Genomic DNA, 23,848 nt, shown 5'->3' on the forward strand with positions numbered 1-23,848 from the left:
ATTACTTTCAGTGACATGTGCGTATTCCACAGGGCTGATAAACCCCAAAGCGGTAAGTGTGGAGACTTCAAATTAATTTTTAAAACAGGTAATTAATAAGGTGAATGTATGAAAACTATGTGAAGATGCAAATAAGTAAGTTCTAAAAGTTGACCTTGCCAGACTTCCTTTAAATGCTGTATTTCTTTCTCCCTTCAGTTCAGTTAAAATAAGGGAACAACACTGACTTGTAAGTAGCACGTAGTATGGAAACACGCTTCCTAGAGACTTCTTACTGTTACCCATGATGTTCACGAATGTATTCACTGGTTACGTAGAAAGGTGATTTAAGGTCTTAAGTATGCATTTTTCAAACTCATTCACAGACAAGGATACAGGTTTTCTGCTCCCAGCACGGTGGGCTTTCTGGTGTTTTCAATCCAAATAGTTCTTTTATGTCCTGTTTTTAACAGTGGGATGACAGCAGTTGTTACTTTAAACCTGAGGTGACTGACCCGCTTTGTGCAGGGCATCTCAAATAGCCGCAGCTGTGACTCAGATAACAGGGAGCTGGAGAGGGGAGCCAGTGATTTGGGAGTCTGTTTATCGACTTGAATCAGAGCATCGCCTGTCCCACCCTTTGTGTTAATCGCTTTTGCAGAGGAATTTGCACACGGATAAGTTGTCAAGCCTCTCTCATGTTTATGTAACTTGATATAAGCATGAGGTAGATGTTAGCTGTGAGTTGACTTCTGGCTTTGGTCTGACTTTTTGTCTCATTTTGGTCAAGTGTTAAACTCTTGTGAGCTTTGCTGTAAGGAATAACCCTTAAAAACTTGAGGAAAAGACTTTGTCTTCACATCCTCACAGCTAGGCTCAACTGCTGCTCTCCTCCCTCCCCCCCCGCCCCGGCCTTTTAGGGAAGAAGTTGCACAAAAGTGCTAGAAGCGCTGACCAATATAATTTACCATCACTGCAAATGTAATCTGTAAACCTTAATTGGCATGTTTTATGTGTTCCTGTATACATGAACCTGCCAACTGAGTACAGACTGGGAGCTGTACATTGAGCTTGTAGCAAAAATGCCAATTTTGCATCTGTGGCAAGAAATGCTAAAATTGTGTAAACATAGGTAAGAAAGTGGTGTGGAAACCTGGCCTTAAACTCAGATGAGCAATGTAAAAGGATGCTATTTTTGAATCTTATCCCCAAATCAAGTAGTAAGTCTATGTTCCATAGATGGGTTCTAAGTCATGTTGGTGAAAACCTAGTTTACTTTAAAATTCAGAATATATTCAGCTAGTAGGCTGATTGCGCGGCCATTTGATTATTTTGCAGGGCATTTCCAATGTTACAGCAGTACTTCTGTGACTGTCATTTGTTTGACCAGCAAGAATGAAGTTTTTGTGTTGATAAATGGTAAATGGTGAAGAGTAACATCTTTTGACTCTTCTGTAGAAATAATATATTTTAACCATGTAATTGGAACTTACCCGGCTCAGTAGAGGCCTGGCCCATCTCCCTTTGGATGAGATGGAATGGCCTCCACTGCCTTATGTGGACTCCAGATCAGGTCTGAGAGGAGAAGGTATTCCTCTGCGTATCAGACCTTGCTCTGAGAAGTACTATACTGTCCACCTGAAATTGCTCTTCTTTCTTGGAAAGCATGTTTGCAGACAGCCCAGCTGTTTCTGTTGAAATAAAATCTTCCATCCATAACTAATAGCTCCTATTTACCCTGAGTTCTGGTCTTGTTAGCACTTGCATGACCACAGGGAAGCAATGTATTCAGTCATATGCAGTTATCTATACCAAAATTTTGTATGTAAATATACAGGGAGCAGAGAAGGAATCTCTGCAGGCTTTAGTCAAACTCTTAAGCAATATAATGTTGTGATGGTTTCAGAAATACGGTGTGTAGCTATAGTCTGCATTACAGGATATGGTATATGCATTCGTTGTTTGGGCCTCGTGCATCTTTTAAGCTCCCATGAGGGACATGAGAAGTTGTCTTTGGTCCGTTGTCTCTTCTGAAACGGGCGCCCTCAAGCTGTGGAGTCCCAGAAGTGGGGTCTGAAAGCTCCACTTGGCTTGGTGCTTGTTAGTTGAAAACATATTTCATTTTAAAGGCTCTAACCAAATTCAAGGTGTGTTGTAGCAGTTAATGATCTTTTGCTGGAATCCCTCTTAAAATGTTCTGGTTAATGAGCACAGGGCTATTTGGGATAGGAAGATGGCTGAAATTAGGTAGAAACTAGCAGTGGTAAAAACATTTTACAGTGAACACTTATGCAGTCTCAAATAATACATGACAATCTTTAACTCTGACACAAATATGTGGGTGCAAAAAATATAAATTAATGTGTGTTCAGGATTTGCAATCTAAGTGTTTTTTATTCTAAGCAGTTTATTGTAAATTTTCTATTTTAGAAGTCTTTTGTTTGATTCTGGGCTTTGACTTTTGTGTGAAAGGAAACTATCAGAAGGCTTTCAGATGTGCTTTTTGCTTCCTGCTGAGGTTATTAATGACTAGAAATAAAAGTGCTGACTAACACTGTATGCGCTGCTGGAGGTGCGAGGACTCATGTACAGAACAAATGCAATGCTGTCTCTTGAGCAAAAGTATTTGTTGTCTTAAATGGAGACTCAGCTTAAATTTTGAAAAATTCCGCTATAAATGCGTTGCTGCTTATAAGGAAAATAAAATAAGAGCCTACTGCTTTGAGTAAAAAGAGGAAAGTGCAATGTGACTTCAGAGAGCAAAAATAGGTAATAATGTGACTGAGTTAATTTCAGTGGAAATAGCTCCTATCCTGCTGCTCAAATAGTGAAATGATGTCACGTGTCTGTGTAGGCTTGCTTACATGTTACTTTTCATACAATTGAAATGAAAATAATTCGCTTGCCATTCGTAGCAGTGCACAATACTGTGTGTAAATTGAGCTTTCCTGATGGCACCCAATATACATCTGACATTTAGAGCCTAATACAGTGTTATTTATTCTTAAGAGTAACCTGCTGTATAAACAAAGGCTACAGGATTGATAGAATTTCTGCTTGTCGCTGTGAATTAATCTACTATTTATTTCAGGGGTTTATTATTTTAAGTGTAGAGGTCTAAAACTTCCATGTCAATGGGAGTCTTTCAGTTGAATTCCATAGGATTTGCATCAGACTCATAAATCGGGTTCAGGCATTACAGACTGCAAGAGAACTGAGGCCTGATATGTGCATATGTGTGTGATTAGAGCATGCTGTATTTATTGACAAAGTCCTTTCTGTGGGGTAATTTGCCAAGCTAAAACATGGCTTATAATATGAGAGCTATGAAACTACTAGAAACTCATGTCTGAGGGCTTACGGGAGAACTTTACATTTGCATTTCTTTAACTTCACTGGCAAAAATAGTTCTGCTTTAAATGTTTTAGTGTATGCTGGATCATCTTTCCAGTAAAAGTATGTGAATCTTAATGGGAAGACTGTGTGTTTATAAAGAAGCTTGTCTGGTTTAAAACAGCTGGCTGAATGTTGCAGCACTCTGGTTACTGAGAAGTTCAGCTGAGGATCAGAGTGGGAATCAGCCAGTGCTGACTGCAGAGATGTGCTTCCCTCTGTAGCTATTTGATGGGAGATAGGAGGTTGCACTACACTTTAAAGTGGGAATGCATAGGAAGGATTCGGCTTAACAGTCCCCCCCCTTCCAGGACTGCAAATAAACCACAGCCACACATGGTATGTAACACTTTGCGTGAACTCACCACTTCCAGCTTCTGTGCTAGTATTTCTGAAGTGCCTGGTGAAGGCTTCTGAATGCTGAAGTGTTGAATGCTTAGCTGAAGCCTTACCTACCCCCTTGGTTTTGTTAATGCTTTTAGGGCAGGCAGGACAAGCAGTACATGAATAACACCTGTCTTGGGTTGAAGGCTTGTTGTCAGCTGAGAGCATTCTGGGTGGGATTTTCTTACCTACTGTGGTGTTCTTCAAAACAAACAAAAATATCACTCACCAAGCAGCCTATCCCCCTGCCATTTAAGGGCCCAGTGTGGAAGAAGAGTAGGCGGTACAGTTAAAGACCAGTGCATTTAGGTTGTGAGCTCCTCAGTGATTAGGAAATCAACACCGAAGTTCCCATAAAGTGGGAGTGAGATCCAGTTCCTCTGAGGGTAGAAGAAGAATGTGAGCTGAGGTGTCTTTGAGACCATACTTAAAAGAAACCACATGCATGAAAATGTGTGCACGGTACTATTTCTGCACTTGTGTACTGTAGAAGCCCATGAGGATGTAATGAGAAAGGCTGTTGGAAAGTACAGCTAACCAAGGGCTTAAAGGACAAAAGCATTCTGCAAGTATTTTACTATCACAAGGAAGATGACGGCTACTCTTCTACTTAATACCATCTACAAGTGATGCCGGATTTTTCATTGATGGATTTTTACTTTTTGATTCCATCTTAGTCCATTTAGTGAATGGTGATCGGATGGCTAAAACCATTCTAGTAAGACCTCAAACTTAAAAAAAGGAAAGGGAAGAGGAAAAAAATAATTAGTGTTTTTTTTTGTTTTTTTTCCTCCAAGTAAACTAGGCCTGATAAAGTTCATAGTAAATTCTCTAAGGAGAATCTCAATCTCTTCTTTGATATCTTGAAAGAAGATGAGTGAAGTTTTGGAAGAGAGACTATGCTGACTTTCCAGTCTTGAGGGGGGAAAAAAATGAGAAAACTGTGGAATTGTCAATTTAATAATAATATCTGGAAAAATACTGGAACAAGTAACTAAACTTTTTAAATGTCTAGGTGGTAAGGAGGAAATAAGTTGAGGTAAACTTGTTAAGAAGAATGATACAAAACAATCTCTCTCCTGTGTATTGTAAAGTAACAGGCGCTGGGGAGAGTGGGGGATAGGGAATGTAACTATCTTGAACTAGGAAGGGTTTTGGCCCTGTCTCACCTGATATCCCCTAGCAAGCTAGGGAAGCATGGCTTGATTAAACTCCCATAAGGTAGGTCCACAGCAGTTTGGAAAATGTGTCTAGAGATGCATCTTCTCAGTAATTGTCTGTACTTCTTGCCCTTTCAGGAAGGCTGTATCAGAATTGAGCTTTCACAGGCGTCTGTCGTTCTCCACTGTTTTCTTTCATAACTTGCTAAAGGAATGGAGTGTATACTTTGTAAAATTCAAGATGACACACTTTGTGGGAAGGTCCGAAAGCAATTTCAGTGATAGCATCTTGACAACTAGCCTTAACAATACAATGGAATGTAATAAGGATGAATGCCAAATCCTACATTTAGGTAGGAATAGTTATTGCTCCATTAGAGGTTGGGGGATGTTTGGTTAGGTAGCTGTTCTGCAGATACAGATGTGGAGGTTATTTTGAATCACTGATTGAAAACATGAACCTTGTTATGCACTTAAAAAAAAGAGGATAAGCCTGCCTAGGGTTTACCTGTACAGAGCCTTCTTCTCATCTCTTTTCTCTGCTTCCTTACTTTTCCCTTTAGAGTGCTTATTCTGCTGCACAGATGTCTTTCTTTTGGCTGTCAGGCCTTGATGCTAATTCAGTCTTTCCTTGATGCAGGCAGTGACCCTTTCACTGTGAGTGCCAGAGCAGGGAAGGGGTTCCTAGAAGGGATATGTTATCTTTAAATCATCACCAGTATGCCACATATCTTTAAGAGCAAAGTCTCTGTTAGCTAGCCTGTGATGACTGTGTGCATTAATAAGGCAGGAGGGAAGTGATGGTGAATAGAATAACAAGCAAGAGCTTTTGCCCTCTTGAGGTACCATTTTCAATTTGTGCAAAGGTAAGCACAGCAGAGCTAGACAGGTTCAAGGCTGGACAAGATGGGCAGTTTATTGAAGACAAATTATTTAAAGACTAGTTTCCTTCTGATTAATTGGCCCTCAAAGAGGGACTCACCAATAAAGGTAATGTTTCAAAGGCTATCGGAAATAACTTTCAAAAGGTAGAGAGTGGAGTGCAGATTTTATCCATTTTGAATAGCACCTCAGTGTGTTCCTGTTCTTTTAAACACAAATACCTTTCAGTGTGAAGGCCAGAAGAGTTTTAAAAAAAAAAAAAAATTTTTTTTTTTTTGGTGAATGGGGCTCCTATAGAGGGAATGGGAGATACCCCTAGTTCAGGCAAGTTATTTGGAAGAGATTTAAAAATATGTTTAATTTTAATTAGTCTTTTATGGGTGAATCATTTATGGGTGAATTAGTCTTTTCTGTTGCTGAACCAGTTCCTCACTTCCCCCAGTGTATGTGGCCAGGGCCAGGCGTATTGCAGTTGCACAGAAGCATTGACACAGTGCCGTCAGTAACCCTCGCTTCAGACCTGAGTAGTGCCCTTATCTTCCAAGCATTTAACCAATACGAAATGGAGATTAGCGGCTATGCCAGCTGGCTAGTTAATTTGAGATTTATGGCCTTATCTCTTGTTTTGAGCGTCCATTAGAACTTCACTGGCATTTGAGCGCAGACCTCCAGAGGTGGAAGGCTGACGTAGTGCATCACTGTGCTGGTGGTGTCAGAGTCTTGACCAACTCTGCAAGCCAGTGTTTGTGTGGCTCCCCTGACTTTACTGGTGTTCTACATGGGACGCATCTGATGCGTTGCGGGGTTTTTTGGCTTATTTAAATGTATGTTTTGAAAACAATAGATTTTTCAAGTAGTGAGTAGGAGGTTGTTTCATCATGTACTGAAGCCAACATAAAAGCTCATTTATTTTCATGATAATTGGGTCAAGTTGTAAGATATTTGCCTTCTCTTTGCCTTCCTGATGATTTCTGAGTCATCGGGAGCTTGGAGGGGCAGTTAGTGTTGTCTGCCTGAAATATATAGGCAGACTACTTTTGTACCAGGATGAAAAGTCTTTATGTTTAAGCCTAGTTGGAATGGTTGCTTGGGGAGAGCACCTTTAACTTCAGGAGGGGCCATGGTGCAACGTAGCCCTTCAAACAGCTTTCTGAGTTACTATGTTATGGTATTATTATAGTAAAATGTTTTTAGAACTATTGCAGTGATTAAATTGTCAAATTCTCTGGACTCTGGCAGTTTTAATGCAGAGTTGAAATATTATTATAATTCTTGGTAAGTGCTGCTTGTTTAAGCCCTTCAGCCTTGCAGGATGTACTGTGCATGTTAATCAAAGGGTGTCCTGTCTTTCCAGCTCTACCTATTAATGGAGCCTTTCTTTTTCTTGTGACTTTTTTTATTTTATTAGAAAAGTAATGGGGGCTGCAGATTGTACAGCGAGTTGAACGGGTTAATAATACCCAGTGAGGAACAAAGCAGTCAGTGTAGAGTGGTGCTGAAAATATTGTGCTTACTGTTCACACACCACGTACATTCTTTAGATGTTGACAGGTGCTATAGGACAGTGAAGCATTCCAAATTAGAGGGTATTTAACGAGGTGTAATAAAGCTTTGTGTACTTAGAATGACTCTAGCAATGAGAACTGATTGGTTTCTGAGCTAGTAAGTCATGTCTCAATTAGTGAACTGAAGCACAGCTTATCTTAGGTCTTATTGTCAAATACACAGATCTATAGTAACTGAGAGAACACTTAGAATTACGTTCAAGTGACGATCTTGATATAAATCTTGTGTGTGTGTGCTTCTTGAACAGTTAAAGGGTGGGTTCCATTGAGCAAAGTAGCTAGGATGGAAACACTGAGCTCTGAATTTTGCTGCTTCACGCAGAAAGAAGTCAGTCTTTAATATACCACATCTGTTCTTGCAAAAAGGTTAAACCTGAATCATGCAGTGCTTGTTTTACTACTACAGGTTTTACTACAACCGCATACTTGAAGCTGCAGAAGAGTCCACTGTATCCACTTGCCTGTCTGAAGAAAACTGTAGTATTAAGCCTTAGTAAAGAAGAAGGGCTAGAACACTTGACCATGGAATTTGGAAATGTATTTTAATAGGATGCTCAGTTGTAACTGAGCTCTTAAGCCCCATTAGCACATTCAGCCAGATGCTCATTGCTGTGAAATGACACTGAGCCCAACAGCTGTCGAGGTCCTAAAAAGGATCATACATATTATCTTTCATTCAGTAGCATTCAAAGAAATGTAAAAACATGGGAATGCATGACACTTTGGAAGAGAGATGTGATCCTTTTGGTCTAAGGCATAAATTGCCATCTACCTAATGGAAACTAAGAATGAATTTCACTCTGACGTGTTATTCCATTTCTGTTTATGGCAAGAGGTTTTGTGTGCCTCCATCTAAAGCAGCTGGTACTGGTCACTATAGGAAAAGGAATGAAAGACTGATTGGGTCAATTGCCTGATCCAGTATAGCAAGCTGTAATTGTTGTAGGTGGTTCTTTTGTAGTCCTCTGTATGTGGATGCATTTTTCTTTTTTTCCCTATCCTTGTTCTCCAGCAGTGGTTTGTAATATGCCTCAAGGGCTTAATAGTATGGTCTTTACCTTCGTGGCAAACCTGAAGTACTGTGAAGGGTTTTAGTGGTGCTTATATACATGAATTAAGAATCTTCCATAATGTGTGGGGCATTTACAATCAAGAAACCTAAAAGCACATCTAAATAAACAAGCAAGAAAAACCTACCTTTCTCTCTTACCTCTTCCTCCCCCCCCCCCCCCCCCAAGCTTGTTGTGTCTCAGGTCCTTCTTTTGAAACCTGATCACTTGTGATCAAATTTTCAGACAGTCTTACAGCTCAAAGATACCAAATGAAATAAGGAAATGGAGGGATTAGCCTGGAAGGAGCCTTGGACAGTGGGACTGCAAGACAGTGAGATATACCATTAATAACAGTAACTTGTTTCAGAGGAAATTAATTCTACAGTTATAACATGGGAGGGGAAGAAAATACATCAGTCATTAAAAAAAAAAAAAAAAGCCCTAATGATACTAGTCTATGCACACTTAGTATCTTTGTGAAATTTTTAATGCTTTTAATCTTGTAAAATCCATAGAAAAGAAACAGGATCATAGTTTGAGATCTGTCCGTGAGCATGTGGTCCACACCATGAAAAAAGTTGCAGATGTATTAATTGCAAATGGGAAAGGTGCCATATTGAGCTGGCTATCTTGAAGGATAAACAGATCTGTGAAGCCTGATTGTGAATAATAAATAAGCTTAGTTCAACATGTGTCAGTTTTGCTCTAAAACTTCTGGTTTCTTTGCACTGGTGCCTACACATTGTTTGGGGAGGGGAGGGATCTAGCAGGTTTTTGCACCTGTGTACTTCAGCAAGCAAATCTTTGACCCTGTATTTTTCCTGTGCATGATTTGTGTGAACTTTGCACTAGCAAGGAATTATTTGGATTTTCAGTTTTGCTAGGTGCGTTTCTTCTCTTTTTGTGATTTGTTGCTGCAACAATAAATTCTTTAAATTAGTGTGTCAGCCATCTCTCCTCAAAGTGCAAAATGCATTACCCTAATGCTGTTGGGTTTGACAGAAGATTCAGCCAAGAAATATCTTGTACAAATGCAGTATTTGCTGATATGAGGGCTTGGTCTTGTTTTAATGGGCAAAGCTGTGCAAAGTTTTTTTCATTTAAGTTGGCACTACAAGAAATCACATGGTGCAGGGAATTTGTTGCAGACCTAAAGTTCAGACCGTGTTGATAAGTAAACTTTAATTAACTTTGGGTTTGGAAACTGTGCTTTGGACACTGCAAAACAAACCTAACGTAGATCAAAGTCATAGAAAACGTTTTCCAGACCTGGTTTACAAGTTCTGGTCTGCAGCACAAACCCAGCTGTGAGAGTCCTGTCTGTCCTCGTAAAACACATCATCCTATGATTGCTGCCTTTCATGCAGCACTTAGTTAATGTTTTCTGTTTCAGTTTTATTTCATCATCTCTTGTATATTGTGTGCAGTGTAGTAGTAAATAGGCTTAATTTCTTTTGTGTATTGGAAGAAGTTTAGTGTTTATGACTTTTACGTTTGTGTAATACATCTCATTAGATAAACTTGGGGTCACATCCAGATCTGACGTGATTCTTCTGCTTTCAACAGCACTATCCCTGTTCCCATGAAGTGGGACTTTCCCCCTAGCCCATACTGAGGTTTGTTACTGCAAATCTGGCAGTGACTACAAAAGATAATAGGTTCTTCTAAAATGTTTCCTTTACCTGGATTTATTTTTGATAGCAGATGAGGTATTATTCAGAGGGAGGCAGGGATGTAGGAATTCCTCCTGGTTCATCTTATTATTCCATGTCTAGCAGCTGTTTTAATGGGTGCTGTCTGGCTAATATGGAGTCATCATTTGGTGGTATGAAGAACTCCACAGCGTTTCCTAAATGTGCCTATGCTTTAGCACTCGGGGGAAAAAAAAAAAATTGTGTAGATTATCTGAATGAGGGAAGAATATGATGATTCACATTGTGTTTCCTTACATGGTAGCAGTTATGAATTTAGGGAACCACTTCATTCAAATTCAGTAAAAAGTGTTCAGTCAACTGCTCGAATGCCATGATAATAGGTATGACAGATGGGTAGACCTATCAAATTAATTAAATTAAAACTAACAAATTAATTTCAGTTACTAAGGTTGTGTCGTGTGTCACTTGATAATCATATAGTTGTACATTGCATAGATGTAAGGTGCCACTGAACTAGCATGTTAAACTACCATCTACATATCATTTTAAACTTCTAATATCTTACAGCAGAATCCTGATATGTTTTCCACTAGCCAGTTCTCCAAGTTTTTCTATGGGCCTCAGGGAAGTTGTTTGTGTGTTACTTGCTCAGATTCTGGTCTTTAGAGTTGTCAGTTTAGGCTAGGCGTTTTTTTCTTTTTCCTTTTTCCTTTTTTCTTTTTTTCTTCTTCTCTCTTGTAGTGATAAATAGCAAACTCAAACATGAACTCCAGTTATAAAGGGGACACAATATTTAACAGTATCTCAGTGTGGCTTCCTCCTCCTGTTGGTCCCCCAGTGCTCTTCTATTTCTGCAGGACTGTAACCAGCTCTACTAGCGCTTTTCACTAGCAGTGAAAAACTGCTGAACTCATCACAAGTTGAAAAAAAGGAAAGGTTGTTATTGCTAAGAGAAAGAGGTTGTTTTTTTTAGAAACAGAACAATGAGTACTAGTTGGAACAAAAGCACTAAGCTCTTCCTACCTGTCTTTTTTCCGCCATCATTTCATATAGGTGGACTTGCAGCTCTCTGGATAATCGTACCCAGAAACAGAGCTGGGGGTGGGGAATAGCTGGATCTGTAATTTTTCATAAACTTCAGTCCTGTAAGATGTTTGGAGAGAGAGAGAGGAAGAAATGCAGCTTTCTGAAGTGGATGAACTGTGTAGCGCTGGGTAGCGTTATCAAGGGACGTTGCCATGAGGTTGTTTCCTAGTGTTTGGATTTTGGAGTCTGTATTTCAGGTGCTGGAAAGTAAACTCATGGATGAAAATGGTAGCAAAGGATTTGTTCAGAGCCAGAAAAGTATAGAAAATCAGCGGCAGATGAAGGTTCTCAGAAGTATATTACACATTATACAAGGTATTCAGAGTGTCCAGGGGATGGTATGAGGTATTTTCTGAAGACTTTAGTAACTTTGGGAAGTGTGAGCACCTAATTTAGGCACCTAAGTTAGTCAAAGATGGACAATGTGAATATACTCGTAAAGGATGGATTCTCGCTTGGTCTGTCCTTCAGCTAAAGGGATTATGGAGCAGGAAGAAGAAAGAATTGTCCTTTTAGAGTCTTATTGACGTTATCTAGGCTTTGAATCCACACATGCAGGAAGGGCTGAAATGAAATTGCCTGTTTGCTGCCTCATGGAGGGAGAGAAGCAGGTAGTGAGGGGTCTCTTGTCTCCATTTTTCAAGCCAAAGGGTTCAAGGCAGTACATTGCAGGCAGCAGTTTGTTGCTGGTGTAAGTCAGTGTTTCATTACCTTTCCAGCACTTGTGGAGCAAGGAGGAAGCAGGAGGGGAAATGATCCTTGGCAGAAGTTTGAATAATGATTTCTCCCCGTTTCTTCTGTTTTTAATGTGGGTAAGTTTCCTTTCCCATGCCTCGCTCGAAGCATTGTCGAATTCATAATTCGTACATGAAACGAATCCTGCAAACCAGGCAGTACTTAAATGAACAGGGTAGAATTTGAAAAATCTGGAAAAAAAAAAAATCTTAAATGTTAAATGGTTTCCCCCAATAGACTGGAATCACCATAATGACTGAGCAGATTTTAATAAACCTTTCCAAAATAATGTCTTTTGGTTCTTACTTAGCATGAAAAAGTACTGGACTACATAATCTGAGGAAATGAAAAATGAGTAAAGGGAGGTGGCTGGATAAGAAAGGCTGTCTTAGTGTTAGCTCCCTGTAGTGAACAGTGTTGTGATACAACACCAGAATGGATCACAAATCTCATTGACAGTACGCCAGTGAGAAGAAAGAAAATGCTTATGAAGAATGAGTTTGTTTGTGTGCATTTTTTATTTATTGTAGAAATATCCTCTCACATTAGCATATTTTCATAAAGAAAATACAGCATCAACCATAAACTCTTTAAAAATAATGACTACTTCTTATTCCAAGCTTTGCCTTAGTAATGCACTACTAAGTAAATGTATGTCTTTTAGTTAAGGTCTGAAAACAATTTCCTACAATTCAGAAGACCAATTGAGGCTTTTTGGTAATTCATGATGAGTATTTTTTGTTGTTGCTTTGAAGATTATCAAGGAACTAACTAAATAATCTTTTGAAGGCTGTAGATGAGAAAGCTGTCTTGAGTAACTTGAAATCCATAGCCTTTAGCGTTATGACTCTTTTTGAGCGTAGCCTTGATTACCTTTAATTTTTCAGTTTGTCTAAATGTTACCTTTGGTTCCTGTTAACTTTATCAAAATTATTGTGGGAGTGAAAACTTTCATGGAAGATCAATGAGATGAGAAAGAGATTTTAGAACTGGACAAAATTAACATGAAATTCCCTTTCTGTTTTAAAAAGTTTAAGTTAAGAGAGCAGATGCTTTGTCTTGGAGAGACTGGAGAGTAAAACGGTGCAAGTGCCTGGGGACTGTGGTCACACTGCCAAGGTTTTTGGTGAAAAGCAAAAATGTTTATCAGAGAGGATTTTTATGTTTCAGATTTCAGCACGGAGTGATATGTGCTCCTTCAGGAAAAGAGATGGATGTGGGCTATATTCTCCCCCATCCCCTTCCTTCCATGTATTATAGATCCTTTTGTGCAAAACTCCAGGTATGATATGCACTTCTGTCTGGAAAATTCTATATCCATGTTTCAAAAAGATAGGTCAAATGCAAGAGCATATGCAATGTAATAAAGTATAGATTATATTCTAGCTCTGCAAATGAACTGTATGTTCAAATATACAGGCTGTCTGGGATTTAACAAGAGATGTAAAGTAGAATTAATCCAAGAGTGTTGCCACCTGTTGCCAGGCTATCGCTGTACTGATGGCACGAAGTGACACCTCCTCTGTGCAGGAAGTTAATTTTATGAGCGTCTATGAGACAGCCTTTCTGTATGCCAGGCTATATGTAATGCTTCTAGGAGAAAACTATACATGAGTGAGCACTCAAGCTGTTCTAACGCGAGATATGATTGCGCTTCTGGAGACTAATCTGTTGCTTCTTTCCTTTTGACTTTGCTTTGGTGACAGCCAAGGGCCGGCAGTGTTTGCTTGCTAAAGAGATAATGGTAGACTGATAAAAGAAGACAACTCTGCTCCCTGAGTGATGTGCAGATGTTAGTCACTGATCTCTTAAAAGTCACAATTACTGTGGGTGTAATTTTGGCCATGCTGTTTGGAGCTTTTTCCTCACAAGTAAAGGAATTGCATTAAACATTTCACTGTTTTTCAGGAAAATGGAATTAAATTGGGAAAGGTGTTGTTGTTGTTGATGCTTTGGAGAGAGAGAAAGACAGGATTTTACTGCCCTTGGATTACGTTCTGCTGGGCTACGGTTACTTCTGTCATTACTTTAGATGAGATGAAAGTCAATGTGAAGACTCCCATGGACTTCTGTTTCTGAGCAGTGGTCCTGTGATTAGGAATATGAAGAAAGCCAAGGGATCAAGACTTACCAAGCAGCACAGAGTAAAAGGAAAGGCAAACAGAAATTTACAGTAGACACAAAGCTTCCTATAAAACTCCATATAGCTGTAAAATATGTTTTTAAATTTATTAGAGACTTTTCTCTTTAAGGTTAGTTTTTCTTATTTTGTCAGATAGGCAAAAGCAACAGATTTTCCTTGGCTATCTTTTGCTAGCTGGTCATTGTCAGTGTAACCAGTATCTGAGATCCCTGCACTGTGACCTGGCGTTCATCAGAGCAACGGACATGTTGTTGAAATAAGCCTAAAAGCTTGAGGGTAAATTAGCAGAACTTCCTGTAATCATTGAACTTTTCTTCACATCAGATGTTCTGGTCCTTATGTATTTCGAATAATAAGAGTATAGTATGCTTTTTCAGTAATCCCTTTTGCTACATATGTACAAAAAGAGAAATCCATACACATGCTCATCCCATGTAAGTACATATATATATATGTGTGCACAAACACACACATACAGAGAAAGAGAGAAATCCAAAGTAGAATCAAGAAAATACTGAACTAGATGAATTGTAGGGCTTGTTTTCTTGCCAAACAGCAGTGTTCTTTGAAGCATGAATAAGAATTAATGCTACCAAGGTCAACAATTAACCCCTGGACAATTGGAACGATGGAGGTTAGAAGGTGACATGGGTGGTTCCAAAGTGCTGCTTCCAGACTGTTCAACACCATTTTGGTTTTTGAGGAAAAGTGGAATGTTAGAAGGAGAGGAAAAAACTTATCTTACTGTTAAGAGCTGGTAGTACAGAATTGCCTTTTGATTTTATTTTCATGGGAATGTATGTTTCATACTTGATAGTGAACTTTTTCCCTAAACCTCTGTTTCCCATGATAGTTAGAAGTTTGAAAAATCAATGCGAAGGAAACAGCTGTGTGGGGTTGGAATAAAACCTTGACACACTAGGCCACAATTCATCCTTTAGAACATTAAACAGGGGATCGCACCAGAAAAGAATGGTCAGTAAAGCGTGGGGAGAAAGGACAGAGGAATTTGGAAACTGCTGAAGTTGCTTTCATTTCATTTTGGGCACGGGGGAAAAATCTGAATGAGAAGTTGATGGTAGAGGTTTTGATCTTGTCATTGAAATTGATAGAAATATTGCCATCGTTTCTAGAGGAAACGGATGTAGCCTCACTATTTAAGATTCAGTGCTTCTCCATTGGTATAGACTAATTCACTGACACTTAGAAAAGGTTAGGTTAGGGTGTGTTCCTTGGGAACTGATTTGTTCGGTATGACTTTTGAGACAGAATCACAGAATAGCTGAGGTTAGAAGGGACCTCTGGAGATTGTCCAGTCCCCCCCCCGCCGTGCTCAGAGCAGGGTCACCTAGAGCAGGCTGCCAAAGACCATGCCCACTTGCATTTTGATTATCTCCAAGAATGGAGACTCCACAACCTTTCTGAGCAAGCTCTTCCACCAGCTGCCCTCACAGTAAATTCTTTTTTGTTATGCTTAAGTGGAGTTTCCTGTGTTTCAGTTTGTGCCCATTGCCTCTTATCCTGTCACTGGGCTCCACTGAGAGTCTGGCCCTGTCGTTTTTACTGCCTCCCATCAGGTATTTGTACACATTAATACACTCGTTGCCCTTCCCCCCACCCCCGAGCCTTCTCTTCTCCCGGCTGAACAGTCCCAGTTCTCTCAGCCCCTCCTCATAGGAGAGATGCTCCAGTCGCTTAATCATCTTTGCTGGACTCACTCCAGTATGTCCATGTCTCTCTTGTAGCAGGGCACCCAGACCTAGACCCAGCACTCCAGGTGTGGTCTCCCCACTGCTGAGTAGAGGGGAAGGATCACCTCCCTGGACCTGCTGGCAATGATCTTCCTAGTGCAGCCCAGGAGGCTGTTGGCCGCCTTTGCTGTGAGGGCACATTGCTGGGCCATGGTCAACTTGTTGTCCACCAACCAGGACGCTCAGGTCCTTCTCTGCAGAGCTGCTTTCCAGTCTGTTGGCCCCCAGCCTGTTTTGATACATGGGATTGTTGCTGCCCAAATACAGGACTTGGCATTTCCCTTTGCTGAACTTCATGAGGTTCCTCTCTGCACATTTCTCCAGCCTGTTGTGATCCCTCTAAGTGGCAGCCCAACCCTTCGGAGTATCAACCACTCCCACCAGTTCATGATGCCCTTTCATCAGGTATCAGGGTGGTTCAAGTGCCCCATGTGTCCCAGGGCCTGCAAACATGAGGCTTCCTCCAGTTGTCTGAAGAAGGCCTCATCTACTTCTTCCTGATCTGGCAGTCTGTAGCAGACACCCACCCACAAAGACTTTTTGCAGACTCTGCAAGTTGTACCTCAAATTTGTTTAGGAAATGCGAATTCATGCTGTTTGCCTTCCTTTTCCTAGACTAAATTTGACGTGACATCAACACACAGGCTGTCGCTGTTCTTCTGATGTAATCTGAGGGATGAAATCAAAGATAATTGCTTAAAATTTTGGTTAAACTTTAGGAAGTGACACGATCTCAGTTGGTGTGTGAGAAGGTGACAGAAGAGGAGGAAGGTGCTGACTAGTTCAGTAGTTGAAATGGTTAAGTAATTTTCTAAAAATCCAGTAGGTACATGAAAATGAGAGAGTTTTCGATTTTATTTGAATCTCTGAGGAATATAATGTGAAAGCCTCTTCAGGTTCTACTGCCTGGCCAGAGACTGCAGTGAGTTTAATAAAAGCCACAGCTAAATTTACCAGGATGAATTGCTGCTTCGTGCATGAAATAGATGCTCTAGTCTTGTGCTGGTGATTTGGTGATGTATTGGTGATGACCTTTAAAACTGTGGAACCAACATGCAAAATTTTTAGTGGATTATTCACTTGATCACTTTTTGGTACCCCCTGGACTCTTATATGATTGATAAATATCATTTAAGAAACCCTCAAAAATAAGATATGAGAGATTTAAAGAATTGTGCTTTTCACAACAATAATACTTCCCTTTTCCCCAAGAGATGTTTAAGAAGCTAGTCTAACAGCAGTTTATGCTGCAAAAGATGTTTGTAGCTCACTGTAATCCGGTTCCATATGAAATTCCTGGTGTTATTCTTTAAAGCTCTCATGGGGCTTGACTTAAATGATGAGCCTGTCGTCCCTCTCTTTGTGTGCGGTGCTTTGTTACCCACTGCGGTGTCTGGGCTCATCTCTTGACAGGCCTTTGCTTGAAAGCCCAGGCGGGGAGAGAGAAGTCGCTGTATTTTTTTCAGGGCTAGATCAGCTAAGGGATGCCCCGTTCCAGTGCCTAAGGGAGTCTTCAGCGCCAGCCTCTGTACCTAGGCTTCCCCTTTAACTTATGGTGAGAATAAAGCGTTTAGGAGTGGGATTAGCAAAGGCTAGGAAACTGAGCGGAGAAGCCAACAGGAGGCGGAGGGGAGAAGTACATCAGGGGCATCACCTCTTAAAGGTAATAGGTCAGCTGTGGTATGGATGTTAACTCTCCCCTGGAGAGAAAATGCCTAATGACACAGAGATGAGGGATTTCTGTTGGTACAGAAGAGACTTGGGTTTGAGTCGGGCGCTGTGGAGATTTGAAAATACTTGTGCTGTTTCCTAGGTGGGTATCTTAAATGCAGCATTATGTGAACATATACAGCCGGTTCCTGCTGAGAATCTCATTTTGGTAATCTTGACTAGATGGAATGAACTGTCAGTGTCCATTAGATCCTGGAGACAAGCAGTGCGTATTTGAGAGTCTTGCCAGAGTAAAGAGCAGCTCAGCTGGTGAATAGCTCAGCTGCATCAGGCTTTGCAGGAGCAGGGTGAGGGGTGTCTTATGTGCCTACTGGTGGAAACGCCAGTGTCTACAGGACTTTGGGAATCCGCAGAGTTAGGCCGCATATAGTAAAGACTTTGACAGTCTCACTAGCACCTAAATGCTGGACGTAAGTGACTACTTGCTCTTTCAGATTCTTAGTGGTTTTGGTTCTGACCCTATGGGGATCAGGTGATCCTACAGTTTTGCTTTGTTCAGAGGTTATTGCGTAATCCACACTTATACATAGGCTCTCATGCAGTTTCAGAATGGCAGAAGGTTCAGCAGTGTCTTAGCTAACTAAAGCAAAGACTCAGTGTAGAAAAGGAGAATTTAATTCCTAATAGGAAGTGTTCTTTAGTTCTTTAGAGCTTTAGTTTTGCCGCATTTAAGTGACAAGCATGTTAGAAATGTATATGTGCCTAGGTTTTTATTGAAGTATTGTTTTTTCTTTATTTACGTGTGTTCTGTATAGTGTCTTCAAAATGCAGTTTGTCCATATCTAACTAGCAGGTGGAATCTGAGAGCAGATCATCTGCTCACTTGGGCCTTCCCACGCTGCTGTACTTTAGCAAGCGAGGCTGTTCTTGGCATTTGTAAGCTAAGCGTGGTCAGTCTGGGTTATTGCTTGGATGTATAACCTCTGCAGAGGACACAGGTGCCCTAGGAAGTGATGGAAGAAAACATCATCTTTCCTTTGAGTCAGTCATAAATCCTGTTAGAGTAAAGTCTGAAAGATTAAGCTAAGATTCTTTCGACTTATTATTTAAAGTCCCAAAGACCAAGAGCAGTGACATTTTTCCAAGGCTCTCTGCTAACATAGCTGATGCATTTTGCTTCACGTGCATTTCTCCTGTTGTTTTGGCTGAAAATATTACCATTCACTTCTTGTCGGGAACTGTTGCATAATACTGTTGTGTGCTTCTGAACAAATACAGCCTTTTACGCCGATCTGCTTCAAGTCCTGAAGCAGACTCACTTTCTCTTCTCTCATAGTAGTACCTATTTATTCTCTTTATCAAAACCGTCTTTTGCCTTATGTGATCTCTTTGCCCCTTTTTGTTCATTCCTGGTTCCCTGCCAGCCTTCAGTATCTTCTTTTTGGAAGTTCAAATAGATCTAATCATAAGCAAAAATACCTGCTGAGAGTGGAGATAGTCTGAGACTGTGTCTGGAAGAGATCATTGCCTTTGTGGGAAAAACTCTTCTTTGTCCTGTTGTTGGAAATGCTGTTTCCTCTCTGACTATGTGTCTTCAAAAAAAATCTGTGTTAAAGCATTTCAAAATATCTGAGCTGGATTTCTGCTTATCCTGGCTGGTGAAGTCAATATGTACCTGGTGACTATGCAATTGCCCCTACTCTGATTGCCTGAGAACCACCCGCTGCAGTGCCCTGTGACTCCCAGCTGCTCACAAGTGATCCTGTAAATTACAGGTTTCAATCCCTGTAGTGCAACAAACCAGAGAATATTCTGCCGGGTAAAAAAGGATCGTGATTATTCTTTACGCATCTCCCTTTTTTTCAATGTCATCTTGTATTTATCAGAATGAACAGCATTTGGACTCTCGTAGTTACATCTGGCTTGACTGTCTGATGAACAAGCGTAGTTATGAAAGAGACGGTTTCTTTAAGGGGCTGTTGGCATCCCAGTCTTCACCACTGGAAAAAGTTGTAAAAAAAAATGAATGAACGTTGATGGTGCAGTAAACATGGGTGTGTGTTAAAAGACTAAGCTTAAGCTCAGTGTAGTCATAAAGCAATGATTTCAAATTATTGACTTCTGGAATGTGAAGTCATGAAGCTTCAGTTATGGAAAAATCTTTTTATATTAAAGAAATGCATCTTAGGTCACAAATAGTTTCCTTTGTCTTTCTCAACAGCCAGGCCTCTGTGGGCTCTTCACCAGCTCTCCGAAATGATCCTAATTTGGCAATATTAGTACTGGATTGTACTGTCTGGTCATAGTGGGGAAAAAGTTGGCCAAAATCAAGATCCAGTTTCTGCTGTTCCCTCTGCTATAGCCTTCCTGCATTGCCTGTAGATGTTCTGCGTTACCTGTCAGGCTGCTCAAGGCACAAACTCTTTCAGGACCGCTCAACATTGGCTTTGTTGTCAGTGGTAGAATATGTTCTACTGCCTGCTTTTGTAAATACTACTACAGTTTCTCTTCTGTCTCCATGGTGTACTCCTGTCTTCCTTTACAATGTGAGTAATAATTGTAAATAAATAATAGAACCTTTTATTATTATGTATAGTAGTGAACATTTTGCTGAATCTAGTCATAGGCTTTAAGCCTATGGCCATTTACAGTACATTAGGGTTGCTAATGGAAGAGACACTAAGATTTGTTACTATGCTTTAGATAGGATCCTGTGATCACTCCAGCAAAGTCTAGTTAGAGGATAATCAAACTAGCACTCTTCTGCAGGAAGTGTTAGATGCAACAGATCTAACAGATGACAGGTTGGACTTAATTTTTATTTGAAGACATGAAAGATGCAGTGCCTTTCAGTGCTGGTAAAAGTGCTGCTTCTCTGGAAGTTTTAGCAAAATTAAAATGGTTCTACAGGCCAAGCAGGTAGAAAAGTTTAAAAAAAAAAAAAAAAAAAAAAAAAGCCGCCTCTGGCCAAGAACAGAATGTGCATCCAAAATGTTACTTTTTCAAATGTAAATAATTCTTATAATTCCAACTTCTGAAAAGCTGAAAGTACTGTCAGACAGCATGGAATGAGAGAGCATCTCAAAACATAGGGGATAAAACCTTGGAATAGAAAACAATGAAGGACTAATGGCTTGATCTTTTGTTGCCTGCTGTACCAGAGAAAGGAGTGTTGACTGGAGCCATGTGTTGCATCATATGAAGTGCTGTATTGCCAAAAAGTACAGGCCTGCTTCCAGCCTCTGACTCTGGCAATTCAGACGACTTGAGTATTACACTTCTACTTGGTGGTCTCAGTTGAATGCTGAAAAAATTCTTTCCCTTAGATACTTGCAGAAGCTTTATGCTTGCATCCAAAGGCAGCATTTAGTTTTGATGCATACGTTAAGATATATTGCACTTTATGTCGAATACGTACTTTGTACTATATGATTTGCTTTAGTGTTTCCTGGTTGAATAGACAAGGGAATGGCAAAAATGTGGTGGAGAAAGAAAGTACTTAGGATGTGTTGTTGTCAGAAATGGCGCATTCAGCAAAGTCATGTGAGAAGAAAGCAGCCCTAAAACTCTTCCCTAGGGAGCTAGAAGACGAAGCTCAGAATAATTGTGCCTTACCTGATCTGGTCTGTGCTTTCACCTGGCCTGTGGAAAGTTATCGCAGCTTTGTCTTTCCCTGGTTGTTACTAGATCATTGCTGAAAGCAACAGCAGAGATACAGAAAGCGATATTGCTCAGCTGACTGTATCGAGATGTCTCAATATTTGGAAGCTATGATGTGTCATGTTGATGAATGGTTCCATTCTCCCATTGCTACAGAGGACAGGGAGAAGAGTTCCAGAATATGTCAGGGTAGTTCATTATCTTCAGAGAATGTATTGGCCTGAAAAGACTTGGCTACCTTACAATCACTGGTTATTTATTCCTGAACATGGATCGCTAGGCCCTGGATCCTTACAGTAGAAGGTCCATGCCTCCCGCGTCCTTTGTTACTGACAGAAAAGAGCTTATGAGCATTCTTGAGATTAATGTTTCCTGATCATTCTCAGGAACAGAGCAGAGGACTGCATCACCCTGCTTGGTATGAGAGGAAAGGAAAGGTTAAATGTGAGGTGCCAGTTACAAGCTGCCTATTCTACTCAAATATTGTACTAGTTGTGAGTTTTCATTGTAAAGAGAAGTGAACTGTCTGGAGGAATCAAGTAGCCTGGAAAATGGGCCTCTTCTGATTCAGTGATATCAGGGTGGAATCGTAAGAACACAGACTAGTTTAGGCTTGGTGGAACCTTTGGAGGTTTCTAGTCCAACCTCCTGCTGAAAGCAGGACCAGCTTAGGTCAGGGTGCTCAGGGCCTCGTGCAGTTGCGCTCCGAGTATCTCCAAGGGTGGAGATTGCATGCCTCTCTGGGTAACCTGGCCAAGCATTTGATCACCCTCGCTGTGAATTTTGTTTCCTAACAGCTCATCAGAATTTCCCTTGATGCACCTTGTGCTCGGAACCTTTTATTCTTTCCCCGTGCATCTGAGAAGAGTCTGACCCCATCTTCTGCCTAACCACCTGTTAGGTAGTCATAGACAGCAGTAAGACCCCCTTTGCCTTCTCTTCTGCAGACTGAACAACCCCGCTTCCTTCATATGCCATGTGTTCCAGCCCCGTGACCATTCTGGTGGCCCTCCCTGGATTCGCTCCAGTTTGTCAATGTCTGTCTTGTACTGGAAGTCCAAAACAAAGTAGGACCAAATCCATTAGTGTGGATGAAGTCGCATTGTCTCTATACCTGCTTAGGCTGACATGCAGTTTAGAGGAAGCATTGGTTCTTCTTGATCTAGAAAGAAAAAAAATCAGAGCTCTTGCAAAGAAAGCACCCCAAAACATTTGACTGATTAATATGAGTTAAGTAAGGCAATTGATTTGATGGGATATTTCTTTTCTTGCTTTCTTTTTTTCCATTTTCTTAGAGAAACTGAAACAAAATCCTTTTCCAGATCTGAGATTTCCTAGGCAACCAATGTCAGCAGGAATCATAAAAGCCTGAGAAGAGCAGGAGAATAAAGAAAAAGTGCAAGATCTAGTTGATGCTCAGTATTCCTTACACACAATGCAATGACTAGTTAAAATGATGAGAAGATTTCTAGTCAAGCTTTAAGGAAATTGTAGTGTGATCAAGAAGAGGGGAGAAAACTGGGAAGCACTGGGAGCAGTGATGGTGATGTTTGTTTAGACAGAAGACATTAATAGCAGGTATTCTGAAAGTAAATAGCAGTTGCAGAATGCCAGTGCTTTAATAATCTACTCCTTGAAATTCCTACTGTGTCTGGTTTGAGTTATGCTAAACGTGCAGGACCTAGAAACACATCCTGTGCTGAGGTGTAGAAAGATCAGTGTTGTCTTCAGAAGTCAAATTCTCCTGCTGAGTACCCTCAGTCCGTGTGGATTAGTCAGGGAAAGGCGTTCAATCCCAGTAACTCAATAATTGCTGCAACGCCAGATGCTGAATGACACGGCCTGATACTGAGCTTTAGTGATGTTCTGAATGTCATGTCAGAAGGAATAGATCCCAAGGAAAGTGTCTGGGAATATGTTGCAGTGCAAATAGTCGTAGTGTTTGTAGTATTTTTGGAATCTTTTCTCTTGCCTAGGGAGTATCTTGATGAAATCAAGACAGACTTGACTATGTTTAACATTTTGGAGAAAGAAGGCAATAATGATATTTTTCTTAAGGTCAGTTCTCATCTCAGAACCATTTCTTCATTTCTCCTTTTTCCAGTAAGAGGTGGCTCTGATTGCAGGAGATCATTTAATTCAATTTAGTAATAGCCAGAGAAGAGAGGCTTTTTGGTTACTTATTAATACATCTTTCTTGCTGTTTTCATTTTTTCCCTATTCTTCATGAAAGAGTTTTAAAAATGTAAAGACATTGTAGTGAGGAGGGAAGAAAATGATGAGCCATGATGTATTCAGAGCTAGATACAGCATTGAGGTAACTCTTCTGTCATTGCAGTGAATAGTATACCTCCCTTAACCTCAGGCTAAGCACAGACCGCTACGGAGCTGCTTTTTTTTTTTGGGGGGGGGGGGGATTTCGTGTACCTAACATGGACTTGCTTGAATATGAATATGACTGCAGGCATACCTCGGAGATATTGTGGGTTTGGTTCCAGACCACTGCCATAAAGCAAATATCGCAATATTTCTAATGCTTTTTTTAACCACTTCATTCTATTGCCATGGCAGCTGGTATTCATGGCTGGCTCCAAACTCTTGCTTGTCTACCTCATCTGTAGAAGCCTATGCAAAAAGGTATTTGTACATGTAGACCAATTCAGTCATCTCTTAGCTGTTCTGCAAGTGCTTAATGACACGTCCAAACGTATAGTTTGGAGGGTGTCCCAACA

The sequence above is a fragment of the Apteryx mantelli genome, unplaced genomic scaffold, assembly GCF_036417845.1.
Source record: "Apteryx mantelli isolate bAptMan1 unplaced genomic scaffold, bAptMan1.hap1 HAP1_SCAFFOLD_59, whole genome shotgun sequence".
NCBI classification, from domain to species: domain Eukaryota; kingdom Metazoa; phylum Chordata; class Aves; order Apterygiformes; family Apterygidae; genus Apteryx; species Apteryx mantelli.